The sequence below is a fragment of the Schistocerca cancellata genome, chromosome 9 (genome assembly GCF_023864275.1).
Source record: "Schistocerca cancellata isolate TAMUIC-IGC-003103 chromosome 9, iqSchCanc2.1, whole genome shotgun sequence".
Classification (NCBI taxonomy): domain Eukaryota; kingdom Metazoa; phylum Arthropoda; class Insecta; order Orthoptera; family Acrididae; genus Schistocerca; species Schistocerca cancellata.
In genome coordinates, this window is record NC_064634.1 from 307,320,136 (window position 1) to 307,345,181 (window position 25,046).

Below are 25,046 nucleotides of genomic sequence, written 5' to 3' on the forward strand. Positions count from 1 at the left end.
GACAGATCTTTTTCGATGGTCACCATGCAACTGTGAATGTGAAGGAGCCTCTCTTAATATTTACAAAAGATGTGAGTGTAGGCTACAGTCTGGTTCGGCGCTTCGCCTCCAGCGCTCGGCATTTCCCCTACAACGCCTGCCCACAGTCCCCACTTCTACAGGTCTCCCCAAATATACTTCCAGTCTGCACATCTGTCGGCCACGGTATTCTGTGTACACTGTATGCATGTGTCATAGGACTGTGGTCTACGCGAAGTGGAGTAACTTCTACAGGTCTCTCCAAACATACTTCCAGTCTGCACATCTGTCGGCCACGGTATTCTGTGTACACTGTATGCATGTGTCATAGGGCTGTGGTCTACGCGAAGTGGAGTAAAGTGGACCTCAACCTATGTGGCTGGAAGGAGGTACGCAACATCGTCTCATAGCGTATTTTTTTCAGTTACCTTCTGCACTATACTGTAGCAGCTTGTGAGTTCACTTCCGCTAAAAAATCGCTGAGGCTATTATCGACTGTACGTTTTAATCGTTCTACACTGATGTTTCGAGTATTATAACTAAACATGTGGACTGATAGAATTTTAAAATATTGAATGGACATCGCGTTCTGGTAATCGCTCTATGCTGTGTGATAAGTTACCACTTCTCCCTTCTTTTCACAATAATTGCAGGTTCATGACGAACAATAAATGATAATTATGGTTCAGAGCCATGTCCATATGTTGCCTCTTTCTCACAAAAGGCTGAAAAATGAAATTGTTAATAGGTGTTGGTAGGTGGCATAAATTTATGAGCCAGTATGGCAATAAAGTATCAGAACACATTTTAAGTGAGATTTATCTTAATGTGTTATAAATCACACAGAGCTGGATGCTTCATGATGAAAGCGGCTCTTTGGTCACAATTTTTACACAATTTTGTTTTATTTAGAATGTGGTATTACAAGTCCTTATATAGACGGTGGAAGTTTCATTGAGCTATGTGACTTGGCAGAAACATGTCATGTGGAAACTACATTTGCCCTTAAATTTTGCACACCAGTGTGCTAGATGGACTGAGTAATAGCTATTACATATATCCGCTTGTGTTTTCTCTGGATGTATAATAATTACATGTTTTCAAAATCTGATGGAACATCTCCAGTTGCATACATTTTATTGAGGAGTTTGTGCAGTTCTTCTTCCGAGTTGTGGCTTGCAGCCTGTAATTTCTTCCGATTTCATGAAAAGCTTTCTTTTCGGAGTTCAGAGATAAGGATTATGTTCTTTGTCCATGTCTCCATTTCTTCTGAGCAACTATTTAACTCTCAGTATGTGTATTTTCCTTTTGAGGGCCTTGTATTCTGTTTCCGTCATCCCCCCTTCTTTCCTTTTAGAATCACTGTGTCTCTCTTAATTTTGTGAAGGACATCATATTTACGCCAGTGATCGTTTGTATTACACTATTCCAGTTTCGCCCTAAGGCCATTATCAAGTGTTGATATTATGGCCTTAAGCCATGTCAAAGTAATGTAAGCTGACACATTAGTATGTTTTTATTTTTCTTTATTGTTATTTTAACACATATACAGGTAGGCCGGCAGTGGCAATATTACGCCGCTCTTCGGCCATAGATAATACAGTTAGTACAAGTGGAGACATTGGAGCCATCGAAAAACAAAACAACGTGGATGATAGAGAACAGTAGACACACAAATTTAAAATACAGCAAGTCGTTCACAGGTGCAGCGTCCAAAGAAAAATGTTCAGCACTCGTACACTAAAAGAGACGACAGAAATGGCACACGTGAACGAAGGAGCACAAATGATGAAACACTGAATTACTAACACGATGGCACACACAGAACACTGGCGACGATCTCCAGCGCGCGAATGTTCACTTTACGTGTACGAGTCCGGGGACCTGCCAAAAGGGGAAACGGTGGGGCAGGAGGGAGAGGGGAGGGTGTAGATGCCAGTGGCAAAGGAGATGGGAGGAGGAGGAAAGAAGGTAGAGGGGTAGGGGAAGCCCGGGGGAGGACGGAGGGAGGAAGGGAGAAAGGAGAGAAGGGAGGGAGGGTGCCCTGGGTGCCCTTGGGAAAAAACACAGGGTGTGGTAGGCGAGGATCAAATTGACACATTAGTATGTCGTTTTCAATACTATTAAATACATTCGTGACGCTGTTACACAGTGCGAGCACACATATTCAAACATCGTAAAACAACATAGCCTGTAAGTGCACATGTTGTTTTACGATGTTTGAATACATCTACATCTGCATGGATACTCTGCAAATCACATTTAAGTGCCTGGCAGAGGGTTCATCGAACCACCTTCACAATACTCTATTATTCCAATCTTGTATAGCGCGCGGAAAGAATGAACACAAGAATGAACACCTATATCTTTCCGTACGAGTTCTGATTTCCCTTATTTCATCGTGGTGATCGTTCCGCCCTATGTACTTCGGTGTCAACAAAATATTTTCGCATTCGGAGGAGGAAGTTGGTGATTGGAATTTCGTGAGAAGATTCCATCACAACGAAAAACGCCTTTTTAATGATTTCCAGTCCAAATCCTGTATCATTCCTGTGACACTCTCTCCCATATTTCGCGATAATACAAAACGTGCTGCCTTTCTTTCAACTTTTTTGATGTACTCCATCAGTCCTACCTGGTAAGGATCCCACACCGCGTGGCAGTATTCTAAAAGAGGACGGACAAGCGTAGTGTAGGCAGTCTCCTTAGTAGGTCTGTTACATTTTCTAAGTGTCCTGCCGATAAAACGCAGCCTTTGATTAGCCTTCCCCACAACATTTTCTATCTGTTCTTTCCAATTTAAGTTGTTCGTAATTGTAATGCCTAGGTATTTAGTTGAATTTACGGCTTTTAGATTAGACTGATTTATCGTGTAACCGAAATTTAACGAATTCCTTTTCGCAGTCATGTAGATGACCGCACACTTTTTGTTATTTAGGGTCAACTCCCACTTTTCGCACAATTCAGATATTTTTTCTAATTCGTTTTGCAGTTTGTTTTGATCTTCTGATGACTTTATTAGTCGACAAACGACAGCGTATTCCGTAAACAACCGAAGACGGCTACTCAGATTGTCTCCCCAATCGTCGATATAGACAAGGAACAGCAAAGGGCCTCTAAAACTACCTTGTGGAACGCCTGAAATCACCTCTATTTTACTCGATGACTTTCCGTCAATTGCTACGAACTGTGACCTCTCTGACAGGAAATCGCAAATCCAAGCACATAATTGAGACGATATTCCATAAGCATGCAATTTTACTACGAGCCGCTTGTGCGGTACAGTGTCAAAATACTTCCGGAAATCCAGAAATACGGAATCGATCTGAAATCCCTTGTCAATAGCACTCAGCAATTCATGTGAATAAAGAGCTATTGTGTTTCACAGGAACGATGTTTTCTAAACCCATGTTGACTGTGTGTCAATAGACCGTTTCCTTCGAGATAATTCATAATGTTCGAACACAATATATGTTCTAAAACCCTGCTGCATATCGACGTTAACAATATGGGCCTGTAATTTAGTGGATTACTCCTACTACCTTTCTTGAATATTAGTGTGACCAGTGCAACTTTCCAGTCTTTGCGTACGGATCTTTCGTCGAGCGAACGGTTGTATGCGATTGTTAAGCATGGTGCTAATGCATCAGCATACTCCGAAAGGAACGTAATTGATATACAGTCTGGGACCAGAAGACTTGGTTTTATTAAGTGATTTGAGTTGCTTCACTACTCCGAGGGAATGTACTTCTACATTACTCATGTTGACAGCTGTTCTCGATTCTAATTCTGGAATATTTACTTCGTCTTCTTTTGTGAAGGCATTTCGAAAGGCTGTGTTTAGTAAATCTGCTTTGGCAGCACTGTCTCCCATAGTATCTCGATTGTTATCGCGCAGAGAAGGAATTGATTGTTTCTTGCCGCTAATATACTTTACATACGACCAGAATCTCTTTTGATATTCTGCCAGGTTTCGAGAACAAGTTTCGTTATGGAAACTGGTATAGGCATCTCGCATTGAACTCAGCACTAAGTTTCAAGCTTCTGTAAAAGATAGCCAATCTTGGGGATTTTGCATCTGTTTAAATTTGGCATGTTCGTTTCGTTGTTTCTGCAACAGTGTTCTAACGCATTTTGTGTTCCAAGGAGGATCAGCTCCGTCGTTTGTTAGTTTGTTTGGTATAAACCTCTCAATTGCTGCCTATACTATTTCTTTGAATTTAAGCCACATCTCGTCTACACTTATATTATTAATTTGGAATGAGTGGAGAGTGTCTCTCAGAGAATGCGTTTGGCACAATTTCGGATGATATTTTATGCGTACCTTCGGAATTAAACGTGTATTTTCGCCAACATATAGAGGGTAAATAAAGCCGCCACCAACTATTAACGTATGAGTCGGGTACGTGTTTGAAATCGAACTCAAGTTTTCTTTGAACCTTTCAGCAACTGTATCATCTGAACTGGGAGGTCGGTAAAAGGTTCCAATTATTATTTTATTCCGGTTGCCAACAATGACCTCTGCCCATACTAACTCACAGGAAGTATCTACTTCAATTTCACGACAAGTTAAACTGCTTCTAACAGCAACAAACACGCCACCACCAACCGTGTTTAGCCTTTCTTTTCGGAACACCGTTAGGTTCTTCGTAAAAATTTCTGCTGAACTTATATCCGTCTTTAGACAGATAAGGTGCCTATAACGATTTGAGCATCAGTTATTTCTATTAGCTCTTGGAGCTCTGGTACTTTCCTAATACAGCTACGACAATTTACAACTGTTATACCAATGGTTCCTGTATCAATGTTCTTCCTATGTTCAGCCTGCACCCTTTGTGACTGAAGCCCCTTGTGTTTTCCGAGACCCTGTAACCTAAAAAACCGCCCAGTCCACGACACGCGGCCCCTGCTACCCGTGTAGCCGCCTCCTGAGTATAGTGGACACCTGACCTATTCAGCAGAACCCGAATGCCAACCACCCTTTGGTACAAGTCGAGTAATCTGCAGCCTACACGGTCGCAGAACTGTCTGAGCCTCTGATTCAGACCCTCCACTCGGCTGTGTACCAGAGGTCTGCAATCGTTCCTGTCGACTATGCTGCAAATGGTCAATTCTGCTTTCATCTTGCAAGCAAGACTGGCAGCCCTTACCACTTCTGTTAGCTGCTCGAAACCGGAGGGAATCTCTTCTGATCCAAAGTGACACACATCACTGGTACCGATATGAGCAACCACCTGTAGCTGGCTGCACCCTTTGCTCCTCATGGCATCCGGGAGGACCCTTTCCACATCTGGAATGACTCTACCCGGTATGCACATGGAGTGCACATTGGGTTTCTTATCCTCCTTGCCTAATGTTGGAGCTCTCAACTACCAATAGTCCCACCCTCTGCGATTGCCTGGATCTTGCAGCCTGAGTGGTTTCCTCTGAAATAGGACAGGCGACAGCATCCGGCTCAGCGACAGTGTCAGCCACAGACAGCACCTGGAACCTGTTTGTCAGACAAACCGAGGAGGCCTTACGTGTAGCCACCTGGGAAGTCTTTTGCAGCCTGCTTCGCTCCGGGGCGACCTCCCACTCGACCACAGGTGAGGGGTCAGCCTCAGTGCGAGCAGTAACTGGGTTGGCCACCAGTGAGGACCGATCGGAGGCCTCTGGCGCGCTGGACGTCCGTTGGATCCCCACGGCTGGCCCACAACAGTGATGTCCGTCCACTGCAGCCTCAAGCTGTGTAACCGAAGCCATCACAGCCTGAAGCTGAGAGCGAAGTGTCACCAACTCGGCTCGCATCCGCACACAACAATCGCAGTCCCTGTCCATACCAAAGAGCGTCGAAAACTAAACTATGCAGATCAACAGACTATCAGCACGTGCAGCGCAACTCTAATGTAGACCCTGACGAACACACACGAACTATATCTAGTAATACGCAGGTATTCAAGAACCTAACTACTGAAGCATTCAGGTGAAACTAAATAATTTGCCCCTGATAAGAAACTTGTAATATGTCACAACTGTGTAACAAAATCACAAATGTATTTAATGGTATTGACGACAACATACAAATGTGTCAGCTTACATTACTTTCACATGACTTAAAGCAATAATAGCAACACTTGATAATGGCCTAAGATCGCAGTTGCAATACTGTAATAAAAACTTATACCAGTCCTTCAAAAAAAAATTTGTGACTGTGAATCCCAGCTACATCAAGTATATTCTCTCTTGATTGCTCCGTTAAGTCATCATTTATTAGTTGGTGTGCACAACTTGCATTGCTCATTTTAAACTTTATGTCTGTTTCAGAACCTGTCATATGTATCCGTACTTCCATAGCTCTTTCAAATTTCCAGCTACTTACATTTATGAGTGGTTTACATTGTTGGGGCTCATTTTAAACAATTCCAAATGTTGCTCATTTCTTTATCGGTTCTGTTGTCCAAGACTGTCTGTTCTCTTCCTTTCTTAAATCTGTTTTTAATAGAGTCTGTCCTTCCAGTTTTTATTTTGTGGTACGAGTGACAATTCGTGCACAGGCATTTTGTTTCTCTTTGTTAATGTAAGAACTGCCATCACGCACAGTAGTAAATGAAAGTACAGGGTTATGGTTTGAAACAGTTGTGGATAGTGCTGGTAGAATACAGCAAAACAATTCCAGAGAAATGCTCCCTACCAAGGTACATATCGAGAATGAGGGAAGTAGAAGACCCACTACGTTTAATTGAATTTTAACCACAAGCAGGCAAACAGAAATGGGGTTTGAAACAAAACAAAAAACCATGTTAGCAGAATACATAGCACCAAAATTTCTCTGCTTGAATGTGCCTGTCTTGTTTCTCGTTGCGTTAGTTAGTTTCACCAATAATTATCGTCAACATGCTGTACCATTCTGACAATTCCTACACTGCAAATGTTCACCCAAAAATAATTAGACGAATTTCGCAGAACGTAATTTACCTTCTGAAACGATTTCCGGGCCTGCTGCATCATTCTTCCTCTAGAGGTGCAACCACATTGAATGTAGCAGTGTCTCCTTCAGTAGCATCTCACGCTAATTAAGGAAATGCTTCTCAAAGTGGTAAGCTGCTTTCCTCCTTCCCCCCCTTCAAACTTCTTTGTCTTTCTAGTTGCTTTTCTAAGGACTCAGTTTGTCAACTTATTAAGTAGCACATTATTACCGTCTTTTCTTCAGATTGGAGGACCAGAGATTTGCAACAGCAGTGTAGTAATTAAGACAACGCGTACCAAGTCGTCTGGTATGTCCAAGCGTATTGACGTTCAGTTGTCTAAACGGCATAGAACGTTCATCAACATCTACCTCTCCATGGATACTCTAAAAATCACACTGAAGTCCCTGGCAGAGGGTTCATCGAACCACCTTCACAATAATTCTCTATTATTTGAATCTCGAACAGCATGCGGAGAAAACGAACTCCTGTATCCTTCCTTGCAAGATCAGAGTTCCCTTATTTTTATGATGATGTCTTCAGATCGTGGCTGGTAGTGATTGAAGAAACTCCAAGAATCTAACGGCACGTCACAGACATCCTGCGTCCCGTGCGACAGTATTGTAATATAATTTTTCCACAGGAAATTGCTCATTCACTCAAGCCAAATGTCTCAATGAACCATCTGTGGGCTGTTGAGCTGCTGCAGTCGCCTGTAAAAGCTCCAGATCAGTCCCCGATGAAACATATGTGGGATAAACTCTTACATCAGCTTTGTCCCAGTGCCACTTTCTAGGACATCAAGGACCAGTTACATCATCATGGGAGAATACATATGGTTTGTAACACTCAGTCGAATACATGGAAGCATCCAGACTCGAGGGAGCACAACATCGTACTGAGAAGGGTGCAGGCACTGCCAACTTCTTTGCAAATGTGCCCCATGAACATGTGTAGTAATCTCGCTGAAACTGCACCGTGTAATTTGAGACGTTTCAAGTGGCAACACTGCACTGTGCAACATCGTTTGACTCAACGGTGTGTTTCCGCGCACCGCTGTGGCTGCAGCTCAGTGTTTAGTGTTTAGTGACAATGCATCGCTATTCTGTCGAAGAACGCGTGTTTGCCGCGAGGGATTAGCTGAGCGCCTAAGGCGCTGCAGTCCGGGACTGTGCGGCTGGTCCTGGCGGAGGTTCGAGTCCTCCCTCGGGCATGGGCGTGTGTGTTTGTCCTTAGGATAATTTAGGTGAAGTAGTGTGTAAGCTTAGGGACTGATGACATTAGCAGTTAAGTCCCATACGATTTCACACACATTTGAACATTTTTGAGAACGCGTGTTTCTTGTGAAACAACATTGGGTTACTGGTTCCATTAAGACAATTCAGGAATGTCTGTTGAACGGTTTGGTGACCAGCATATACTATCTAAATGCTGCATACAAAAATTATTGAACAAGGTGGGGAGCAGTCGAATGGTGTTGGATCTTCATGGCGAGGGATGGCAGCCGTTATCGAAAGAAAAAGTGACTGACGTGGAACAACGATTGCTGCCCTCTCCTGCAAAGTCTGTTGGACGTTTATCTCAGGAATGTGGAGTGTCCCAGAGCACATGTCACACAGCTGCGAAGAATGCAGGTATGTAACCATACAGGTGTGCAGTTGTTCAGGAACTGAATGTCAATGACGAACACATTGCGTTTAGCAGTTGGTTTCAGCAATTTATTGTTCAGACGCCAGAAATATTGCATTACATATGGTTCAGTAACGAGGTGTGGCTCCACCTCTCTGGCTATGTAAACTCTCAGAATACAAATTTATGGTGTAATGAAACATTCACTGTTCGAGCAACCCCTGCATTCACAAAAGATTGGCATGTTCTGTGCAACATCACAGCGTCGCATAATCGGAGCAACATTTTTCGTGTCTACCATGACATCGAAATGCTTCGGGAATATGTGAACAAGTCGGACGATGAAGAACTTCCCCTCGACTGGTACCAACAGAATGCGTCTCGAGCGACCATAGCTGAGGTTGAATCATTTTTCCCTGGCAGAGTTGATTTCAAAAGGACTGTGGCCCCCAAAGTCACCTGATTTATCACCGCCTAACTTTTTCCTCTGGCATGGCCTAGGAGATATGGTCTACAGAAACAAACCACACAGATTGGGAGATTAGCAAGAGAACATCGTCCGTGAAATCCAAGCAATGACAATGGAGGTTCTGGCAGCAACATTCGAACATTTGCAACGTCGTTTACAAGTCGAGGGTAGACACTTGCAGCACCTTTTGTGATTCACCGTTATTTCCCCTTGCACGAGGTATGATATGTTCATTTATTTTCATTTTCTGATTTTTATGCAAGGTCTTTAAGTATAATTTAAGGAAATGTTCGTTTGTGGGGTCTCTTTCGAATGGGACGACCTATATCTAGACACAAGCAAATAAACATTACATAGCAGCTCCTGGGACTGGCTTTCTGTACAACTACAAGATTCTCAACAAATTGTCTGCTGAAACTTCCTGGCATGTTAAAACTGTGCGACGGACATTGACGCAAACCTAGGCCTTCTACCTTTTGTAGGCAAGTTTTACTTCCGCCAGTAACTCATCTGCCACCTTCCTATCACCGCACTCTATACTGAAGAGTGAAAATTCATGCTAGAAATCCTCAGTTCTTTATTTTCATTTAATGACAGGTGATTTATAATTTCAAGATTAAACCAACCGTATTGTCATTGACAAATTCAAGTTTGGTAGTTCTATAAACATCAGTCTTTAGCTGTATTGCTCATACATCAATAAATTGCATTTTATCCTGTTCTTCACCTTTGTTTCGGAAGTGCCAGTGAAACGATTTCAAATAATACCAATTGCTTCGCCACTAGTGCACTATTCGGCCACTTGTGGCGAAACTCTTCAGCAGGGCTGTGTAAATACACTACTGGCCATTAAAATTGCTACACCACGAAGATGACGTGCTACAGACGCGAAATTTCACCGACAGGAAGAAGATGCTGCGATATGCAAATGATTAGCTTTTCGGAGCATCCACACAAGGTTGGCGCCGGTGGTGACACCTACAACGTACTGACATGAGGAAAGTTTCCAACCGATTTCTCAGACACAAACAGCAGTTGACCGGCGTTGCCTGGTGAAACGTTGTTGTTATGCCTCGTGTAAGGAGGAGAAATGCGTACCATAGCGTTTCCGACTTTCATGTAGGTCAGATTGTAGCCTATCGCGATTGCGGTTTATCTTATCGCGACATTGCTGCTCGCATTGGTCGAGATCCAATGATTGTTAGCAGAATATGGAAATGGTGGGTTCAGGAGAGTAATACGGAACCCCGTGCTGGATCCCAACGGCCTCGTATCACTAGCAGTCGAGATGACAGGCATCTTATCCGCATGGCTGTAACGGATCGTGCAGCCACGTCTCGATCCCTGAGTCGACAGATGGGGACGTTTGCAAGACAACAACTATCTGCACCAACAGTTCGACGACGTTTCCAGCAGCGTGGACTATCAGCTCGGAGACCATGGCTGCGGTTACCCTCGAAGCTTGTAACTTCCCAACAAAAATTTTAAAATTGAAATTAAAAATAATTATTATGGATAGCGATTCTCATTTCTGTGTGACCTCAGAACAAAACTGGTTCCCATTTAATGTAAGCACAAAATTCTTTTCTCATTTAATGTAAGCAGGAAACAGAAAAATTCCTAAGCCTCATAATAAAAAAAATAAATTCAGTAACCTGGTAAAATTTGGACGAAAGCAGTGCTGCGTCGTGGCCCTGTAAGATCATTCTGAATAAAAAGCAAAAATTCTTACCTCAATAAAAACGGCGAATATATCTGCTCTTACTTAACATTTTTCCGGCACAGCTCCGTGCAGTGCTGGTCTATACATTTGTGATTTGTGAAAGGAAGCAACTGATTTTTTTTAAATGAATGCTTTTTTTTAAATTACTTTATATTACCAAATTTATTATTAGGACATTTTAAAACATTTGGATGAGAGTTCAGATACATTACTAGATATGCGCGACGCTGCTTCTTTACCTTATACAAAAATACTCCATCTCCAGATTCCCGACCAGAGCAGACTGCAGACAAGCGCAGACAACCTCAGACAAGCGACTAGCAACAACTAACTGCTACAGTTACACAGTTCGTACTGCAGTCACCACTGCTCTCTGGTCAACGATTCTCATATCTTACATAACCCTCCACTGGGGGGGGGGGGGGCAAAAATTTGGCAGCGATGCTGAGTCAATTGGACTTGCCATGAGCAACAAATTTTTCTTAATTAACTAAGTTGACAGTCACAGAATATATACATATATATAAGTGCAGAACATGAAATAAAATATAGTCCACATGCACTGAGTACAGAACATATCAAGCAATGACAAAATGTATACGCAATGAGTACAAAACATGTTAACAAATGACAAAAGTGCACACACACTATAGTACAGAACATATCAGGAAATCACAAAATGTATACGCAATGAGTATAAATCATATTAACAAATGACATAAAGTGCACACGCACTGTAGTGCAGAACATATCAGGAAATCACAAAATGTATACGCAATGAGTACAAATCATATTAACAATGACATAAAGTGCACACACACTGTAGTACAGAATATATCAGGAAATCACAAAATGTATATGCAATGAGTACAAATCATATTAACAAATGACATAAAGTGCACACGCACTGTAGTACAGAACATATCAGGTAATGACAAAATGTATACGCAATGAGTACAAAACATATTAACAAATGACATAAAGTGCACATGCACTGTAGTACAGAACATATCAGGAAATCACAAAATGTATACGCAATGAGTACAAATCATATTGACAAATGACATAAAGTGCACACACACTGTAGTATTTTTTTTACCAATTTACAAGAACTAGGATAGGAAAGGGAAGGATTGCATCATGGTTGTAGCATAGTAGGTTGCATGTAGCTGCACTGAAAGTCCATATCTTTCTACAGAAGCACAACACCAAGTGAGACAATCTGAAGTTCTCTTCTTTGAGGAATTAATCAGTGTAGCCAAGACACTGAAATGTCGTATTAATATTCAATGTTATCATTTTGGTAGTACAATATGCACACCAAACAGTGGGACCATAATAACAACTCCATCGCTCAAGGTGGTGGACAGCATGTCGTGTCAACACCACGTTCTTGTAAAGTACACCAACGTAGAATTAATGCAAAAACCAAAAATAGTGCTCCATGATCATGAGGATAGACAGGACAAACGGATATTGCAGTAATTCCTGGTAATTAGGTCAGAAGGTGAAGGACATTAAGTCTTATGCTAGTCATCACTGAGAATTACACTAGTCTATCAACTGATTTGAGTAATTGGTGGCACTCATCGCCTAGTTACTGAACATTTCTGTACTATGTATGAAGTATTACAGAATAATGTTCATAAGTCATCTGATTATAGTGAACATTGGCACTCATTGCCCAGTTACAAACCATTTTATGCATTATTCAAAAGTGATCATTCAACAAGAGTTAATTAATGGCATACTTTTTACATAATTCAGCTAGTTATAGTAATCATTGGCACTCACTGGCCAAACCATCAGAAGTCATCCTTCAAAACAGGAGCTAATGAGTGTAGCATCAAGCTACTAGTATTCATATATATAGCATGTAAGTGACATAATACAAATATAAGAAACAGTAGCATTCATTGGCCAGTTACTAAACATATAGCAAGTATTGAATATTACAATACATTTTTCATCATTCAAGTGACATACGACATATTTAAAAATAATTATTGGCACTCATTGGCCAGTTACAAAACATCAGAAGTCATCCTTCAAAACAGGAGTTAAAGATTGTAGAGCATGTATGCATTATTACAAAATATCATTCACTATTACTCAGAACTCATCATTCAAGTGACATATGACATATTTAAAATGTAACACACTGTAACTACTACTCAAGGTCTGTGATTAGAAAAACATCATTCAGTATTACTCAGAACTCTCTTAAACTGGTAGCATTATTTGGGACTGTTAATACATTTTTTTATACACTAGCAATGCATTGCCTTGGAATCGATAATTAATTGCTGGGGCATAACAATATTTACTCTTGACTTATTGCTGCAAATGAGGATAGGTAACGTCATTTGTCATGAGTCAGCTGTAGCAAGGTTATGAAACAAATAAAGTATATGTGATCACATTCATCAATGACACACACAAATGGGTAAAAAAATGCAAGTACTAGAACAGGTTTAATGATCAACTGCTTATAGCACATTAATTTCATGAATAGCTTCTCCTGGAAAAAAATACAAAATGGACTATTAAGCTGAAAGAAGAAACGCATATTATGCTGAAAAGTAGTGAACTTCGAATTAACAGGTAATGTAATGTGTATTAAATATATAAGTTCTCTAGCTGTCATTTCCAAAACCTTCAGTCATCATACCATGCGACATAAGACATACTGTCAAAACGAACTGCAACAAATACTTAAATAACTATATAGCATAAATACATAAACTTCATCATTATCCTCATCTGCAAAGAAAAACTTAAAAGTGGTGCGTTTAGTGGCCATATAAAGTTTCACTGTCAATACCTGTAAACAAAAACTTCATTATTCATATCACTGTAACTCCATTATTATCATCACCTGTAAAGAAAAACTTCAGTATTCATATTACTATATTCTTCATCACTATTCATCACCATTCATTATCATCTGCAAAAAGACACTTCATCATACAACTATTCGTAGTACAGAGTTCCTTATTTCTAGCATATTTCATCACTAAAACTAACATGTGTAGTTCCGTCTGACAGCCTGCATCAATCGCCACGTATTCTGAAAGAAAAAATTAGTTAAGACTGCTATCATACGATGTGTATAGTATATTCTTGTTAATGCTTGTTAATTCTCATCCATTTACTCTTCGTGACGAGGTATTGCATCTTCTTTCGTTCATTCCGAAGGTGAAATTCCCATTTCATAGTAATCCACTGTGGTTTGTTTCATTTATTTCTTTTACATGTTATTGCTTTCTGAAAATGATGAACAATGATTAATGTCTTGCATTTAAATCATATACCCATTAAATAAAAACTGGTTTCTAGTGATATAATTGAGCATACAGCATAGCATGACAGAAAACGTAATATGTCAAAAACATAGACACTGTGCAGGTGCAAAAAAGGTACACAGAGTATCACAATGTAGCAGCAAAAAAAAAAAAAAAAATGTAAAATACACACGATGTTGAGATATCATAAGGCAAAATGTCAAAGTCTACTGGTGTTTGTTATATCTTAAAGATTTCATAGTGCATACAAACAAAACAGGAAAACAATCATACATACATGAAGAATGGAAAATGTGCACGGTCTGATGTGTAACGACAAGAAATGCCTTTCTTTGTTCAGCTTGTATGTTGTGTAGTTGATAGAGGCGAGAGTTGAAAACTTTAATGGAGAAAGAATTTGATAAAATTAATATGTCACTAGATAGAATTGCATAATTGGTCATAAAATATGTAAGTTTATCTGGAAAAATGTGCACGGTCTGATGTGTAACGACAAGAAAAGCGACCTGCTAACTTTACCTTGCCGGGCACTTGCCAAGAAAAAATTACGATAATCATCAGTAAGTAGTCACATAAATGTAATTGCATCATTGGTCATGTAAAAATCAGGAAATGGCATTACAGTGTGATAAATCATAAAGTATATTCATTTAATAAAGGGTTTAATATTGGAGACATGGTGATTGCCTTTACTTTTTCTGGTTCTCAAAGTTTCGACGTGTACTACATTGGGGTGAGGAATGCTGCGAATTCGATATGGACCTGCGTATAGAAGCTCAAATATACTACACCTATTCTTTCCTCTGTTGGATAAATAATGTGTGCGTACTAATATCTTCTGTCCAATGTGAAAGTCACGGCGTGTACAAACCTGTTTTTGCTGTCTTCTCCGGCGCTCTGCGGCACGTTTGATGTTGTTCAGCGCAATGTCAATTATTTCATGGTGTCCTAGTCGACGAGATGTAGGAAAGGTAAATAATTCTTTAATGTTGTTAGGTGGTTCAACATTTTTCAGTATAACAGTCGGAGATAGCATAGTAGATTCATTTGGTATGGAATTAATTACATCTTGGAATGAGAGTATGTGTGTGTCCCAATCAATATGTCTTTTATGGCAGTATATTCTACACAGTTTACCAATTTCTTTCATTAATCGTTCACAAGGGTTCGAAGAAGCATGGTACCTGGATATATAGATCGGAGAAATGTTTCTAGCTCGTAACATACGTGTCCATATAGCAGATCTAAACTGTGATCCATTATCGGAAATTACTTTCAATACATGCCCTACATGGAATATAAAATGTTTTACAAATGCTTTCGAAAGAGTTTTAGCAGTAGCTTTGCGTAACGGAGTGAAGGTAACAAATTTTGAAGTGAGTTCAACAGCGACAAAGATGTAGCAAAAACCTCTATTAGTTCTGGGAATCGGACCAAAAATATCTACAGTAGCCATGTGTCTCAATTTAACAGGTACAGTGGGATGTAACGGAGGAATATGTGAAGTCGTATCTGATTTAGCTTTCTGGCAGATTTTACATGACGCTAAAACTCGTCGAATACGTTTCTCCATGTTGGTAAAATAACAGTTCTGTCTCAGTATAAGAAAACATTTTCTGGCTCCGTAATGAGCGTAACTTAAATGAGTATACCAAATTAATTTGTTAACAAGCTCGTCAGGAATACATAATAACCAATTGTTGCTGTCAGGGTGAGAGCGGCGAAACAGAATATTATTCTGTACAATGTAATGGTTTCTAATGGTAACATTATTCCTATCTTGCCAAAGGTGTTTAATTTCTTTCCATACGTTGTCTTTACTCTGCTCCTGTGCTATGTCTTGTAATGACGACGAAATGAAATTTTCAAATGCAACTTGTTGAATGTACATGACGCTGAAATTTGCTTTGCAGAAATTGGTTGCGATGTCTTGCTGATTGTTGCTGAGGGAACGGGATAGTGCGTCTGCTACAATATTTTGTGTGCGGAGAATGTGAACAATTGTAAAATTAAATTCCTGTAGATAAAGTTTCCATCTGCTTAATCTGTCGTGTGTAAATTTAGCGGAAAGTAAAAACTGTATAGCTCTATGATCTGTGTAAACGGTAGTGTGTCTTCCATAAAGAAAATGCCGAAATCTCGTAAATGCCCAAACAACACATAGTGTTTCAAGCTCTGTAACAGAATAATTGCGTTCAGCAGGTGACAGAATGCAACTTGCAAAGGCGATGTTTTTAATTACTGTACAACCATCTTCTTCAATTTCCTGAAAAATTTGTACGCCTAAAGCGGTGTTAGAACTGTCGGTGGCAATGGAAAAATTTCTAGTAAGATCTGGATGTGATAAAAGTGGTGCATTAAACAAAGCTTCTTTCAGGTTCATAAATTCAGAATGTGCTTGCCTATCCCAGGACCAAATAGTGTTTTTACCCGTCAATTGACATAATCTAGGCGTGTCTAAAGCAGAGTAATGAATAAATTTACGAAAAAAGTTAATTAAACCCAAAAAGCTGCCTAGTTGTTTCTTCGTCGTAGGAATAGTAATGTCACGTAAAGCTTGAAGTTTTTCCGGGTCAGGCGCAATGCCCTCTGCTGAAATTACATGTCCAAGATATTTTATAGAAGTTTTGCCAAAGTGCGATTTACTGAGATTAACTGTGAGTACTTGTGCACGAAAAGCTTGCAACAGTTGTTCAAGAATCAGATTGTGTTCAGACCAGTTAGCTTCTGCAATAAGAATGTCGTCTACATACGTTGTGATTCTGTCTTTCATGCAAAAGTGTGTATCGGATGTCGTCAAAAGTAATAACATTTTCGTGAACAATATTCTGCGTGTCAAAAGTATTGCTTGCGTTACTGGAAGATGCAACCTGTACTGTATCTAGTCAAATTCTATCTGACGTGCTATTATTTTCGGGAGGATGCTGTGGCATTTCCACTATTTGTACTGTTCTGTTATTTCTTCCTGACGTTTTACGTTCGGGATGATATCTACTGTCTGGTTCATTCATGATAATATGTTGTTGCAGATGATTCTGCTGCTAGTAAGGCCGACTGTTATTAAACGTACGCTAAAAATTGTGCTCATTACTTTTACGTCTGTCATAATAGTCATTTCTATACGGTGCATTGCGATAGGAATTGAAATGGTGTGTTTTCTGTACGTACTGATTCCCTTGTTGCTGTGCGATACTATTTGTTGGAGCTGACGCTATACGTGTAAGCGGCGAAACATTAAAGCTTGGTTGACCTTGTACATTACATTGTTGGTTAGGTATGCTAACCGGCTGGCTTTGATGCTGTTGTTGAGAAAAACCTCTATTGTTACCAAAATGCGGTTGCTGATAATTTTGACGATTGCTGAATATGTTGTACATACTGTTGATTACAATTTTATCTGTTATTAAAATTACGGCGGTAGTTGTCATTTCGGGACTGTCTAAAGAAAAACTGTCGCTTTCGGTAAAACTTGTCGTATCAGGTTTTCTTTACTCATCCTTAATCCTAGGTAGATCGATAGTTGAAGAGCTGTTTTGATAGATATAAGGGATAGTAGAAGAGAAGGCAGCAGTGCAGAAAACTAAAGATGAAGTAGCACTACTACGGCTCGGGGCCCTGTGCACACTACGGCACACATTCATCGAAGTGTAATGAATCCCCTGAGGTCAATTACGCGCTGCAAATAAGTTTCAGTTTCTGCGTTACAGGCAATGCCGGTGAAAATTCAAAAGCAAGTTGTTGTATCCAATCCAATTCTAGTTTCTGCGTTACACGCCAAGCTGATAAAAATACAAAAGCAAATTGTCGTATCCAGTCCAAAGCGTGTACCTGTGCTCTGTCATTTTTAAATACCTTAGATTTTTTTTTTACAGATAAAAATTGCTTTTAATCAACGTTATCGTCTCTGAATTTGTGAACAGGTTCAGGATTGTATGAGAATCTATTTGTCTGTGACTGTTCGGAATCTAACTCACGTACTCTCTGTAAATTACCTAAATGATACTGGCTGTGTGAGTCTGACAAATGTTCGCAAAGTGGCGTATGCTGTGGTGTGTTAAAGGCTGAAACATTTTTCATTTCTGTCACTTCTTGCTGTAAAATTGACAATTTTCTATGCAATGTATTATTGGACGAACCTATCTCACTGTTTGTTTGCTGTAAATTTTGGAATTCGGGTGTTTGATTAAACGAAACTGGTGAAGTATCGTCCGATTTGGTGTCATTATTATTTTCGATAACATCAATACGACTGGCCGATTCATCATATTTTTCGGTCAGTATTTTTACCTGATCATCGTTTTTAGTCTCGCAAGCATTAATTTGTTCTTGTATTTTACGTGTGGTTTTGTTCAACTTTTTAACGTCTGCTTTCATGGCATCGGGATCCTGAATTAGCTCTAATTGTTCAAGTCTGTCGGTCACTGTCTGAAAGTCTATTGTGTGTGTGTCTGTTTTTGCTATTACATCGGAGATTTCATCATGCAATTCAGTGTTCAACTGTTCGATAGTATTAAGTTCGTCTGATACTGTAGCAATATTGTTGTCTACGTATGTTTTTGCTTTCGTAAACAATTTACGTTTATCTTCCTGTCTCTGTGCAGCAATTCTTTCCATAACTTGTCGCTTTACTTTATTCTGTTCCTGTATAAATTTACTGTTACGCGTTTCACTGTTTTGTAGGTGGTGATTGAAGCGTTCATCAATTTGGCTGTACTGTTGGTCAAATTTCGCGTCTACTTTTGCATCCAGTGTGCGAGAAAGGTCTGCTGACATTAATTTAAACTCGTCGCGTAACTGTGTTGCGTTTTCAGAGCATTGTTTAGCGACTGCACTAATTTCGTCTCTAAGTATTTTAGTTATGGCTGCATGTGTATTACTTAATTCTTGAGCCACAGATCTAATTTCTTCACTATTGTTCCTAGCACAAGCCTTAATTTCCTCACATAATTGTTCTTTAGTATCATGACGTTGCACGGTAACGGCTGTAATCTGTTCACTAAGTTGTTTGTTCTGTTCATTAAGGTTGTCGTGTTTTTCGTTCGACTGTTTCAAACTTTCATTAAATTGTTTGCACGATTCATTAAGTTGTTTAAAATTGTCGTCTTGTTTTTCATTAAGTTGTTTGAAATTGTTGTTTAGTTTTTCATTCCACTGTTCGAGATTTTCATTACGTTGTTTGTACGATTCATTAATTCGTTTGAGATTTTCATCAAGTTGTTTGTGTTCATTGTCTAGTTTTTCATTGAGTTGTTGTAATAATGCCATAACTTATCCCAGCCAAAATTATCGGCTCTATTCTCTGTACTGTTTGATGGTGTATCTGTATGTGTCACGTTTTGTGTAACCATTTGATTATTCCGTGATTCTTGAAAATGTTTGCTAATCGGATGTGCACTGTTGGTCACTACACCGGAATCAAATAAACTTGACGTGTTTTGTGTATATTGTTCACCTTCACTAGAAACAATTATCTGTTCTTAACGTAAATTTTACAAATCGGATGTGTCAAGCAGAGCAGCGTTCACTGTAACGGAACGTGCCATGTCATCAATTGTCGTTAAATTAACAGTGGACACAATTGAATTTGTTTTCTGATCATTAGGATTAAAATCATTACTAGTGGTCGGTAGGCACTAATTGTCTGTAAATGGAGGATTATCATTATTACACTGAGTGTCGCAAATATTATCGGTCAAGCTATTCGAGTCGGCAATTTCACTCATTGCACATCGCGGTGCACTGTTAACAGTTTTTCGCGGCATTTTCCACAAATCAAAATTAAGCACAAAAATGATACAAAGACAAAGCAAAAATGGAACAAACACAATTACAACAAAGAGCAATAAATTGCCGATGATCTGTGAAAGCAAGAGTGACAAATTAGTAAATGCGTTGCGCCAGATGCAAACTACATTTAAGTAAATAAGAGCAGATATATGACTACTTCTCAGAAATTCACAAAGAAATACGATCCTGGCCGGATGTCGCCAAGTGTAACCCCCCCCCCCCCACAAAAATTTTAAAATTGAAATTAAAAATAATTATTATGGATAGCAATTCTCATTTTTGTGTGACCTCAGAACAAAACTGGTTCCCATTTAATGTACCAACAAAATTCTTTTCTCATTTAATGTAAGCACGAAACAGAAAAATTCCTAAGCCTCATAATAAAAAAAATAAATTCAGTAACCTGGTAAAATTTGGACGACAGCAGTGCTGCGTCGTGGCCCTGTAAGATCATTCTGAATAAAAAGCAAAAATTCTTACCTCAATGAAAACGGCGAACATATCTGCTCTTACTTAACATTTTTCCGGCACAGCTTCGTGCAGTGCTGGTCTATACATTTGTGATTTGTGAAAGGAAGCAACATTTGGATGAGATGTAAGCGTAGGCTTCCGCGGCCGTTGTCATCTTCAATAGAATTCTTCAGGGTATCAGACCGCATCGTCATAATTTAAAATGCGCCAACGTTTCGGCCAGTGTTGCAGCTAGCCTTCATCAGGGCCTTACGTTAAACTGCTAAACAACAGTTTCATTTAGCAGTTTAACGTAAGGCCCTGATGAAGGCTAGCTGCAACGCTGGCCGAAACGTTGGCGCATTTTAAATTATGACGATGCGGTCTGATACCCTGAAGAATTCTATTGAAGATTTGGATGAGAGTTCAGATACATTACTAGATATGCGCGACGCTGCTTCTTTACCTTATACAAAAATACTCCATCTCCAGATTCCCGACCAGAGCAGACTGCAGACAAGCGCAGACAACCTCAGACAAGCGACTAGCAACAACTAACTGCTACAGTTACACAGTTCGTACTGCAGTCACCACTGCTCTCTGGTCAACGATTCTCATATCGCAGACAGCGCATACCTCTTACACGCTGCATCACAGACAGGAGCGCCTGCGATGGTGTACTCACCAACGAACCTGGGAGCACGAATGGCAAAACGTCATTTTTCTGATGAATCCAGGTTTTGTTTATAGCATCATGATGGTCGCATCCGTGTTTGGCGACATCGCGGTGAACGCACATTGGAAACGTGTATTCGTCATCGCCATACTGGCGTATCACCCGGCATGATGGTATGCGGTGCCATTGGTTACACGTCTCGGTCACCTCTTGTTCGCATTGACGGCGCTTTGAACAGTGGACGTTACATTTCAGATGTGTTACGACCCGTGGCTCTATCCTTCATTCGATCCCTGCGAAACCATACATTTCAACAGGATAATGCACGACCGCATGTTGCAGGTCCTGTACGGGTCTTCCTGGATACAGAAAATGTTCAACTCCTGCCCTGGCCAGAACATTCTCCAGATCTCCCACCATTTTAAAACGTCTGGTCAATGGTGGACGAGCAACTCGCTCGTCACAATACTCCAGTCACTACTCTTGATGAACTGTGGTATCGTGTTGAAGCTGCATGGGCATCTGGACCTGTACATGCCATCCAAGCTCTGTTTGACTCAATGCCCAGGCGTATAAGGCCGTTATTATGGCCAGAGGTGGTTGTTCTGGGTACTGATTTCTCAGGATCTATGCACCCAGTTTGCTTGAAAATGTAATCACATGTCAGTTCTAGTATAATAGATTTGTCCAATGAATACCCGTTTATCATCTTCATTTCTCCTTGGTGTAGCAATTTTAATGGCCAGTAGTGTAGTTTCTCGAGCGCTGGTGCTCGCAGATGCCCCTAGGCCTGCCCGGGGCTCTCTCCCCCCCCCCCCCCGCCCCTACAAAGTCAGCCAGCAGTACCTCCACCATCTACTCGCTTAGTCTCGATCGTCACTGCACCGCGCGGCGAGGCCAACGAGAAAGACAGGCCGCGCCGCGTACGTCACACAGAGGATGTTACGTGACCGGCAGCGTCCTCGCATCTTGTCACTTCAGAACAGATGACTCCTCTGTCTAAAATGCGTCCGTGAAAGTTTTATATTAATTGAAGGTGTGCAGGGTACATACAAACTGGATTTCAGAATACTGGTAAACTTCGATCCAAAATATACTTCAGAAACCTAGCAATCAAGAACACAGTTGTAGGCATAAGTATCTAATAAGCTGAAAAACATCAGGTCTGGAATGACATAAAACATATGTATCCCAATTAAAAGATATTATTCAATTTGTTAGCTTACTAACCAAGCACAGTTTTCATCTAGATGTATACGGTTTTAGACGGCTTAAAGGATAGCCAGTTTCACGACATGCTCCAGGACAGACTGTTTCGCATTCGGTTGGGTGCCATCACATTCCATCAGTAGTCGTCACCCCGTTACACCAGTATGATTTCTATATACGAGGGTTAGAACTTAAGTAGTGGCAACTATTTATTCACAACCGATACAAAAGAGTTACATGTTTGCAACTGTTACTGTCCTTCAAATGGTGCAAATGGTTCTGAGCACTATGGGACTTAACAGCTATGGTCATCAGTCCCCTAGAACTTAGAACTACTTAAACCTAACTAACCTAAGGACAGCACACAACACCCAGTCATCACGAGGCAGAGAAAAATCCCTGACCCCGCCGGGAATCGAACCCGGGAACCCGGGCGTGGGAAGCGAGAACGCTACCGCACGACCACGAGCTGCGGTACTGTCCTTCAAAGTAGTCACCAGCATTGTGTAGAACCCGTTGCCCGCAATGTGGAAGGCGTAGTATATCGTTAGCAGAGCCTGATCTGTTGATAGGTTATGGATTCAAGTGCTACCCCAGATTGAGACAGAAACATGTTCTATTGTGCGCCTAGAGGTGAAGTGTAGGCATGAGAAAACTGAGGTAGATGCTATAAGTATTTAAAATCTGGCGTTATATCACCCTATTAAAACCTTCACACACCGTAATTTGGCATACAGAATATACACTGAAGAGCCAGAGAAACTGGTACACCTGCCTAATATCGTGTAGGGCCCCCACGAACACGCATAAATGCCACAACACGACGTGGCATGGACTCGACTAATGTCTGATTTAGTACTGGGGGGAACTGACACCATGAATCCTGCAGGGTTGTCCATCAGTCCTCAAGAGTACAAGAGGATGGAGATATCTTCTGAACAGCACGTTGCAAGGCATCCCAGATACGCTCAATGGTGTTCATATCTTGGGAGTCTGGTGGCCAGCAGAACGGTTTAAACCCAGAAGAGTGTTCCTGGAGCCCACTCTGTAGAAATTCTGGACGTTGGGGTGTCGCATTGCCCTGCTGGAACTACCCAAGCCCGTCGAAATGCACAATGAACATGAAAGGATGCAGGTGCTCAGACAGGATGCGTACGTACGTGTCACCTGTCAGAGTCGTATCCAGACACATCAGGTATCTCATATCCCTCCACCTGCACACGCCCCACACCATTACAGAGCCTGCACCAGCTAGAACAGTCCACTCCTGACATGCAGGGTCCATGGATTCATGAGGTAGTCTTCATACCCGTACACGTGCATCCACTCGATACAATCTGAAACGAGACTTGTCCGACCAGACAACATGTTTCTAGTCTTCGACAGTCCAGTGTCGATGTTGATGGGTTCAGGCTAGGCGTAAAGCTTTGCATCGTGCAGCCATCAAGGGCACGCAAGTGAGCCTCCGCCTGCGAAAGCCCATATCGATGATGTTTCGTTGAATGGCTCACATGCTGACAGTTGTTGATGGTCCAGCATTGAAACCTGCAGCAATTAACGGAAGGTGTACATTTCTGCCATGTTGAACGATTCCGCTCAGTCGTCGTTGGTCCCGTTCCTGTAGGATCTTTTCCCGGCCGCCGCAATGTCGGAGATCTGATGTTTTACCGGATTCCTGATATTCACGGTACACTCGTGAAATGGTAGTAGGGGGAAAATTCCCACTTCACCGCTACGTGGGAGATGCTGTGTCCCGTCGCTCGTGAGCCGACTCCAAGACCACATTCAAAGTCACTTAAATCTCGATAATCTGCCACTGTAGCATCAATAACCGATCTAACAACTGCGCCAGACAATTGTCTTCTATAGGCGTTGTCAACCGTAGCACTGTATTCTGCCTGTTTATCTATCTCTGTATTTGAATGCGCTTGCCTATACCCGTTTCTTTGGCGCTTCAGTCTAGATGTAAATGGTAAAATACGCCTCACACTGTGATATCAGTTGTTACTGGAACCTGTTCATGTCTGTGCCTCCTACCCACAACGCATGAACGATTACTCACTTCTGCGAAGAAAATCTGGTGGATTTACTTGATTGAGCTGCACAAAACTTCGGTCTAAATCGAAAATAACTTTTCTGCGTTGAAACACGATGACGATTATGTACTAGATAAATTTCCATCGAATTCCGGCAAACATTAGTCACCGCTACCAGGGAAGAGTGGAGGCAAATTGCGCCGTCAGTGAACCTGGATTCCTTACTGCCGAAAATATGTAAGACCAAGAAAGAGCAGTTACTTACTGTTCATTACGTGGGTCGTCTAAAGTAATAGGAAAAGGACTCTATACTTTAGGTGACGTGGTTTAAATAAAAAAAATCATTTGCAATATCGAATTCGCCTCCCACGCATATGGATGGTCGGGAAGGATTAGTTAGCTATTCGCTCTCCGCTGTTCTCCCTGAGGCAGTCTACCTGAGAGGCGTGCTGCTTCTCCTTGTAGTTGTGAATTGTAGAAGATCGTTTTCTATTTAGCATTACTCTGTTAACACATTCATTGGCAGGGACGATTTCTCGATAAATCACGAGCCAGCAAAACAGTGTAACACTCACGTGCGAAATAACCTTTGAACTATAACATCCACCTCGTGACAAGATCCATAAAGCACTTAATGATAACGGACGCAGCTCGCCGATATAAAATTATGGAGGTGTTATCTCTCTACAGTAATACGTATAGTGCGTCCTCTGACGTGGGCGATACCTCGCGTCTGCAAGGTGAGATACAACTGCATATGTAAATCTGTAACACTTTGTGTGACGATAAGTTATTCC